The following is a 9,442-nucleotide window of genomic DNA, read 5'->3' as shown; positions in this document are numbered from 1 at the left end:
GGACAGGGAGATTAGCTTGGGGCATTTGTTTGGCATGTTAAGCTTCACAACATCATAAAAACACAAACTATCATCATGGAATGACAAATATATAATTGAAAAAGACATCCACCATACTCTCTTAGAAAAAAGGGCTCCAAAAGTGTTTTTTGGCCTTCCACATATGATAACCTTTTTTGGTTCCAGATAGAACCCTTTTGGGTCCCATGTAGAACCCTCGGTAGAAAGGGTTTTACATAGAACCAAAAGAGTTCTACCTGGAACCAAAAAGGGTTTTTCAAAGGATTATCCTATGGGGACAGCCCAGGATCTAGACAACCTTTTAGGATCTAGATAGATAGATAGAAAAAAAGGTGCTAAGTGTGTATGAATAAGAAGGGAGGGGTGAGATGACTTCTACTCTGGCTATGTTCCCATTTTCTTTATTTTTACATTTTACATTTTAGTCATTTAGCAGACGCTCTTATCCAGAGCGACTTACAGTAGAGTGCATACATTTTATTACATTTTACATTTTTACATACTGAGACAAGGATATCCCTACCGGCCTAACCCGGACGACGCTATGCCAATTGTGCGTCGCCCCACGGACCTCCCGGTTGCGGCCAGCTGCGACAGAGCCTGGGCGCGAACCCAGAGACTCTGGTGGCGCAGCTAGCACTGCGATGCAGTGCCCTAGACCACTGCGCCACCCGGGAGTTTTTCCTGAAGTGTGCACTCGTTCACTCCCCCTTATGCATTTAAAAGCTTTGGATTGGTGCAAGCATGACTGGAAGGAGTTTCCCACCATATTCCTCACACCAGTCCATTCCTTTTTAATACATGAGTGGGAGTACACACTTTAGGAGAAGGGATGAAAATTGAAATACAGCCAGAGTGTAAAGCGTAACACCCTGACTACACCGCTCGTGTCACGTACACAGGCATTGCAAAATAAATGTTGAAATCTATATTATTAAATTATTGCACCCACACTGCTTGCGCTCGTCAACGAAGTCAGTTCTATTTGTGACGCAGATCGCGCTGCAAGTCCTCCCTCTCCCATCTCCTCATTGGTTTATAGAAGCAGATACTCACGGGCCATCTCCTCATTGGTTATACCCACGTGGGTGATTGAAAGACGAACTGTGTTGTTAGCAATAGCAAGCTAGCAACAGCAAGCTAGCTAAATAGGACAAATTAGCTAGCAAGTGCAAGCTAGCTAGCTAAATTGCCATAAATGTTTAATGCTTTTCGACCTGTCGCCAAATTAATGTAATTGCTTCAGAGTTTGTTTTGATATTTTAATCTGTGTGTCGTGATCGCGTTTGGTGTGGTGGGACAAAATAAATGTATGCACGATGGTGCACACACGCAGCCGGTTTGGGTTCCGTGTAAAGCAAAAGGTTTCGTAGAGTAACACTCATGCATTTATGTGGATTATTTTTAAAGACTGTATTGCAGATGAATAGCTGAAGGCGGTCTGAGGAGAAGCTGTGCACTAACACTGTATCCTGGGAGAAGAGAGAGGGTTTCAAGTCACACTAATGTACAGTAGTGCATACACTTATGTAGAATATACACTAATATTCACACTAACATGCTGGCCACACCGCTTGCGTCGCACGCACGAGCGTTGCAAAATCAATTTTAACCAAGGCACATTTCACTCTGCGGTCCAAACCATCTCAATTGGGTTGATGTCAGGTGATTGTGGAGGCCAGGTGATTTGATACAGCACTCCATCACTCTTCTTCGTCAAATAGCCCTTACACAGCCTGGAGGTGTGTTTTGGGTCATGATCCTGTTGAAAAACAAATGATAGTCCCACTAAGCACCAGATGGGATGGCGTATCGCTGCAGAATGCTGTGGTAGCCATGCTGGTTAAATGTGCCTTGAATTCTAAATAAATCACAGAGTGTCACCAGCAAAACACCCCCACACCATCACACCTCCTCCTCCATGCTTCACGGTAGGAACCACACATGCAGAGATAATCTGTTCACCTACTCTGCGTCTCACAAAGACACAGCGATTTGAACCAAAAAATCTCAAATTTGGACTCATCAGACCAAAGGACAGATTTCCACTGGCCTAATGTCCATTGCTCGTGTTTCTTGGCCCAAGCAAGTCTCTACTTATTGGTGTCCTTTAGTAGTGTTTTCTTTGCAGCAATTCGACCATGAAGGCATTTATTTGTCCTGCAATTTCTGAGGCTGGTAACTTTAATGAACTTATCCTCTGCAGCAAAGGTAACTTTGGGTCTTCCTTTCCTGTGGCGGTTCTCATGAGAGCCAGTTTCATCATAGCGCTTGATGGTTTTTGCAGATTGACTGACCTTCATGTCTTAAAGTAATGATGGACTGTCGTTTCTCCTTGCTTATTTGAGATGTTCTTGCCATAATATGGACTTAGTCTTTTACCAAAAAGGGCTATCTTCTGTATACCACCCCTACCTTGTCACAACACAACTGATTTGGCTCAAACACATTAAGGAGGAAAGAAAATTAACTTTTAACAAGGCACACCTGTTAATTGGAATGCATTCCAGGTGACTACCTCATGAAGCTGGTTGAGAGAATGCCAAGAGGCAAAGGGTAGCTACTTTGAAGAATCTCAAATAGAAAATATATTGAAGAATCTCAAATAGAAAATATTTTTGGATTTGTTGCACACTCTTGTGGTTACTACATGATTTCATATGTGTTATTATATAGTTGTGATGTCTTCACTATTATTCTACAATGTAGAAAATAGTAAAAAATAAAGAAAAACCAAGGAATGTGTAGGTGTGTCCAAACTTTTGACTGGTACTGTATGTCCTTGAACCAATTTATTTTCAAATTGCACAAAGAATAAGTTATAAGGGTAATTAAGTTGCTAATGGCAGTAGCCCGGTCAGCCTTCAACTTGAGATACTCAATGAAAGCTAGCACTGAGCTAGCCTGCAACATCACTTCCTGGACTTGCTCAAACTGCGCATGTTATGTCTCCATGAGGCACCATCTTAACTGACTTCCTTGGCTTCAAATGCGCTATTGAGTCTTCACATAGGAATGAATGGTGTCAGGTGATCGATGGCTTTGTCCATTCATATACAGTCATTGGAATAAGATTATATGGACAGGGGGATCTGACTCTAAATCTGCACTGTTCTTCTAAGACACATACGGCCCCTGGACTGAGACAAACAAACAAGTGGTGAGGAAGTATCTCAGGGAAGATAAGAGAAATGCAGTAGGGTTAGTGTATAGCGCATGTACCAATGGTAGGGGACCAAGTTCAAGTCAACTCCACTACAGTTTTGACATACAAAATGATACGTGATGAAAATATGTTAACACAATCATCAAAGTAACTGTCAGGTGAAATCAAAATGTTAAAAGTGCATATTCTGTAAACTCATACACAAATAATGTTGTTGACACATACTATACTCATATTTGAGGCCAAAGCATAAGTTAGAGGAAAAAAACACCTTTAACTTGTATCTCAAACAGACCGTTTCAGAAATGCTTGCTATTCCTTCATAGAACATCCGATCATGTTGGCTCATTGGCTGAGCTGGCAAATGACCACACCATTCTGCTGTTGTGTTACGCCCACACCATTCCAAAACAGAAAAGCTGCTTTTTAACATAATAAACCATTTTAGAAGGAAAACTATTGCACTTAATTGTAATTTATAGGTCATTTTTCATAGAAATCTGAAAACACTGTATTGTTACTTTAAAAAATGTATGGCACTTCTCAGCGACATTTCCATCCCATAAAATATTATCTATAGGTCCTGGTCAAAAGTTGTGCAATATATAGGGAATAGGTGCCATTTGGAATGCAACCACTCTCCCTCACCCGGCAGTCTCTCTTGATGGTCTCCCTCATCAAGCAGCCTCTCTTGATTGTCTCCCTCATCAGGCAGCCTCTCTTGATTGTCTCCCTCGCCCGGCAGTCTCTCTTGATGGTCTCCCTCGCCCGGCAGTCTCTCTTGATGGTCTCCCTCGCCCGGCAGTCTCTCTTGATGGTCTCCCTCGCCCGGCAGTCTCTCTTGATGGTCTCCCTCGCCCGGCAGCCTCTCTTGATGGTCTCCCTCACCAGGCAGCCTCTCTTCTTGGTCTCCCTCGCCCGGCAGTCTCTCTTGATGGAGTTGCTCGCCAGGCACTCTCTCTTGATGGACTTGCTCGCCAGGCACTCTCTCTTGATGGACTTGCTCGCCAGGCACTCTCTCTTGATGGACTTGCTCGCCAGGCAGCCTCTCTTCTTGGCCTCCCTCACTAGGCAGTCTCTCTTGATGGTCTTGCTCGCCAGGCAGTCTCTCTTGATGGTCTTGCTCGGGGCATTGTAGTTGTCTGACTCCAGCAGCAGTCCATCAGGCAGGTCCTGGATGAAGTCCAGGTCTTTGAAGGTGGGCACGGCCTTGTCCCGCTACTTAGCTGAGGCCCGTCTCTTATAGGTAGAGCCCTTCAGGTCGTACTTGAAGTGCATGCACGCAGAGGCACGTTGTTCATGACAGTGATGTAGATGTTCTTGCCCCCCGCCTGGATGCAGTACAGGCCATAGAACTTAGACACGGTTCTCTTGTTCTGGTGTAGGTTCTAAAGAGGAGGAGAGGTGAAACGAGAGAAGGTGTAAGTATATCAATCAAATCCACTTTAGAACTTGTCTATTAGTGTAGAACAAAACATAGAGAATAAACCAGGAAGACATTGAGGCCAAAGCTTGAATTGAGTAACGAGATTAACTTGGTAACTCAAAACACAAAACATAGGATCAAAAACATGCACACACTAGCCCACAAACTCTCTCTCTCTTACCACGAAGTAGCCAGGCAGTAGTTATTGTAAGATCTCAGCCTCTTTGTGATGCACAGTCTTAATGAGGAACTGATCATCGCTGGAGACAGAACTGAGATCCACTGGGTTCAGAGTTGGACAGCTCAATCAGTTCCTCATCACACAGAGAGTACTGAAACCAAAACAGTGATTAATTACACAGTATTTAAATAGATCATTCCACCACCTGCATTCACATTCCCATCAATGATTTCTCCGTTGATATAATTTATACTCCACTGTTTTACTGTATTTGGAAAAAGCCACAGGATGATTTTTCAATACCGTCAATACTATTTCTTTGATGTTTTTCAATACATTTTGAATATTGTAGCTACTTTAAGCTAATACCTGCAGTCAACTTGAGCAATACGTTAGGAGATAAAGCAGATTGCGTTCTTGTAACGATTGTCGTCGGGAGAAGGAGAAGAGGACCAAGGTGCAGCGCGATAAGTGTCCATATTAACTTTTAATAAATACTAACACTTGAACAAAAACAACAAAGTGACAAACGAAGAGTTCTGCAAGGTGCAACCAACACTAAACAGAAAATAACTACCCACAAACACAGGTGGGAACAGGCTACCTAAGTATGGTTTTCAATCAGAGACAACGATTGACAGCTGCCTCTGATTGGGAACCATACCAGGCCAAACACATAGAAATACAAAACATAGAACAAAACATAGAATGCCCACCCCAACTCACGCCCTCTTCATTTCAACTGTCACATTATTTGACATTATGAAGCTTACAGTAGTTCCCCAGAATAGCTGAGCCAGTCAGGTGTTTGTTTGTAAATGGCACAATGGGAGAAAGCGAGCTGGTGAGTCCATGGCGTTCTATATCTATCAGCGAGTCTCTGTTGTGCAGTGCACATGAGGTGATGAAATTACGCAATTCACTACAAAATGTTTGCCATCAGATATCTTATAAAGGCTTTCTGCCAGAAGTCAAAAAGCTCTGGATGAGTAATCTGTACAGCTGCCATTTTTTCCCTGTGCCTCCTACTAGCGTTTTCTTTTTCCCATCTGCTCCATGTATACATTCCAGAAAAGAATCCATCAAAATGTTGTTCCTTTGCACAATTTCTCTCGTTCACTTACGCTTGTAAATGTGCACAGTCAGTGAAAATGACATTCGGTAGCTACTAGTTATGCTTGTATAACTTCATGAGCAGGATTGGCCTGTCATTGCTATTAGTTTATGTTCATTTTCGCTCATCAGCATTTAACTAACAGCGTCCATGTGATTTTGTTATTAGTTTGTGCTAATTTTGTTAGCATTCTGGTAATAGAAGCCCAATGGGCTTTTCTTGTATTTTTAGAGCCCCCTTATGCGGGTAGTGCCGTAAATCCCGGAATGAGAGAAAGACAGTATGACATATGAAAATCTGGATACCGGCCAAGCCCACATTCTACACTTGTTCAGAATGCAATATTGACATAAAAACATAATAGAAACCCATACAAGTTTGCTTCTGAGAATATCTCCCACTCCCTCTATACCTCCCTCTCCATCAACGAACCAACCAACCACATACACACACACGCACCTGGGGAAAGAGATGCTCTCCACATCTTCAAAGTCCTTGAATAGTACATCTCTCTTTTGCCTCTGGCACAGGCTGCCTAATGTGTGGATGATGCCCAACTGGATGGCACCTTTCAGGGCAGATGAGGTGGTCTGGAGGAGGGCAGAGCAGAGAAATAGAGCGAGATGGAGGAGGTGAATACAGAGTAAAGAGAAATAAAGAGAAAGTATTCAGCAAGTGCAAAATATAGTAATACCCAATCTAAAAGGTAAATAACAATGGATCAAAGGGTACAGAGAATGTGCAAACAGGCAGTTAAAATAAATTAAATTAAACAAGGAGAATTTATATGTACATATGTGAGGGATAAAATGTTGAGTGCAAGAAGATGTGCAGTGCATATTTCATTACAAAATCACATTTGGCCAACATTTGGCCTCCCACAATGAATACAAAATTGTTTGTCGTATTTGGCCCACTGTTGGTCCACACAGGACTGGCCGAGAACTGGCCGAGGCAAAGCCAGCAGTGCCAAACAGTTGCTGCAAGTGGCCCGGAATTGTCTGCTATCTGGGCAGGTTGAGCATATGTATATATTAAATGGATACTTCAGGAATTATCTACTTCCCCAGTCAGATAAACTTGGGGATACCATCTTGATGTCTCTGTGTCCAATATGAAGGAAGTTAGAGGTAGTTTTGCGAGCCAATGCTAACTAGTGTTAGCGAAATGACAAAGTCTATGGGTATCTACTAGAATACCAGCAGAATACCATAGACTTCTACTAGAATACCATAGACTTCCAGTCATCGGGCTGACGTTAGTTAGCATTGGCTCATTAAATTTAATGTAACTTCCTTCATACTGGACATAGAGACATAAAAATGGTATCCACAAGTTCATCTAACTCTGGAGAAGTAGATAAAAGGCCTCATTGTCAAAATCCTGAAGTATCCCTTTAAACTCAGAGGAGGAGTGCTCTGAGTATGAAGGGCATGTCTGGGGTGCACACCCTATCAAATCGTAGCAAAATGCAACAGAAAACAAATGTTTTAATTCAACAAATTAAGGTAGGTCTCTCCCTATTCCGTCCCACTTGGTTCCTAGTGAACTAAGATCAAATCACATAAACATTCCTGTCAGAATGCTCTTGTTTGTATAACAAGTCTCTCTTAGGTTTAGGTCACACATGCTAAGGAAAACCCAAAGACACTTGGGAGTTGAAATACAACACATTTTTGATTTGCAGGAAGGGGAACTGCATTGAATGAAATTATTATTTTGAATGATCTATACCCTCTAATAATGTGATTGTATATCTGTGAAAGGCTATCTGCAGGTGCTGACTATTCGTGAAGCACTAGTTTCCCTGCGTAAAGTGAAGGGTAGGCTACTCAATCACCAATTTTGAAGCCTGTGTAAAAAGAGAGAACAGGTTAAAGCCATCAAATTATACAAATTCTCCCTATAAGATCAGGTGAAATTTGGTAAATAATGTGATTGGTTACCTGCATGTTTAACAATGCCAGGTCTCTCACCAGAATCCTCCCAGTACGGATGAGGTAGTTGACTGGTTTAGGCTTGGAGAAGAGGGAATATATTTACAGACATTTTCATCATGTTGTTTTATAGAAAACTAGTGACTTGATGTTAATGTTAAATATCCTCTAAAGACTAAAGAGTATCAGAATGGATAGACTCATGGAGATAGGAACACACGAGGGTCCAGACCAAGGGATTAAAGCCAGACAGGTCCACTGCCCAACCTCCTCATTCACATACTAAGGAACAAGACACGATCAAATTAAGAGTCAGTTTGAATGATAGATTGTTATTGAACCAATCCTGCTAATGAAGCAGTATTATTGTAGCATTGGTGCCAGTCTGTTTCAGCTCTCTGCCATCTCCTTATAGGATTGCCATGCCAATATCATATTGCCACGATTACATTGGCAAGAGCAGAACAGACCGGTACCCAGACTATTGATAGGCCCTTTCTTACCTGAACAAGGACTGGGTCTTCCTGGTCCAGGGTGGGCTCATGATCTTTATGAATAAAACTATTTCAAGGATTATTTTCTTTAAGTAAACAGGTTGGTTTCAAAGCGCATGTTTGTTTGTTGTTATTAATAGCATTTGGGCTACATTGAACAAAGTGTCACATCTCCTCTGGGCTTGCTAGGAATCATATCTCTTCTACGTCCCAAATGACACCCTATTCCATATGTAGTGCACAAAGCCTTGGTCAAAAGTAGTGTACTAAGCAGGGAATAGGGTGTCATCTGGGATGAACTAAGTGTCCGTCCAGACTTAATATGTAATACTGCTGTCTGGACATTGTAAACTCTATAAACTTACTGTCCTCAACCTTGACACGGGCCACACTCCAAATCAAATCAAATCAAATGTATTTGTCACATACACATGGTTAGTAGATGTTAATGCGAGTGTAGCGAAATTCTTGTGCTTCTAGTTCTGACCATGCAGTAATAACCAACGAGTAATCTAACCTAACAATTCCACAACTACTACCTTACACACACATGTGTAAAGGAATGAATACGAATATGTACATACAAATATATGAATGAGTGATGCCCAAACGGCATAGGCAAGATGCAGTAGATCGTATAGAGTACAGTATATACATATGAGATGAGTAATGTAGGGTATGAAAACATTATACAAAGTGGCATTGTTTAAAGTGGCTAGTGATACATTACATTACATCAAGATGGCAAGATGCAGTAGATGGTATAGAGTACAGTATATACATATGAGATGAGTAATGTAGCATTATAAGTAGCACTATATAAAGTGGCGAGTGATGAATTGATTACATACATTTTTCCATTATTAAAGTGGCTAGAGTTGAGTCAGTATGTTGGCAGCAGCCACTCAATGTTGGCTGTTTAACAGTCTGATGGCCTTGAGATAGAAGCTGTTTTTCAGTCTCTCGGTCCCTGCTTTGATGCACCTGTACTGGCCTCATCTTCTGGATGATAGCGGAGTGAACAGGCAGTGGCTCGGGTGGTTGTTGTCCTTGATGATCTTTTTGGCCTTCCTGTGACATCGGGTGGTGTAGGTGTCCTGGAG

General features: G+C 41.9%; 1 pseudogene; it reads right to left on the bottom strand.

Moving 5' to 3' along the window:
- Window positions 1–4,045: 4,045 nt before the first annotated feature.
- Window positions 4,046–7,860, bottom strand: LOC129830591 (phosphatidylinositol 4-phosphate 5-kinase type-1 alpha-like; annotated as a pseudogene).
- Window positions 7,861–9,442: the final 1,582 nt, after the last annotated feature.

Source organism: Salvelinus fontinalis, chromosome 32, assembly GCF_029448725.1.
Source record: "Salvelinus fontinalis isolate EN_2023a chromosome 32, ASM2944872v1, whole genome shotgun sequence".
Taxonomy (NCBI): Eukaryota; Metazoa; Chordata; class Actinopteri; order Salmoniformes; family Salmonidae; genus Salvelinus; species Salvelinus fontinalis.
The sequence above is the reverse complement of the archived record's forward strand: the minus strand, read 5'-3'. Positions and strand labels throughout refer to the sequence as shown.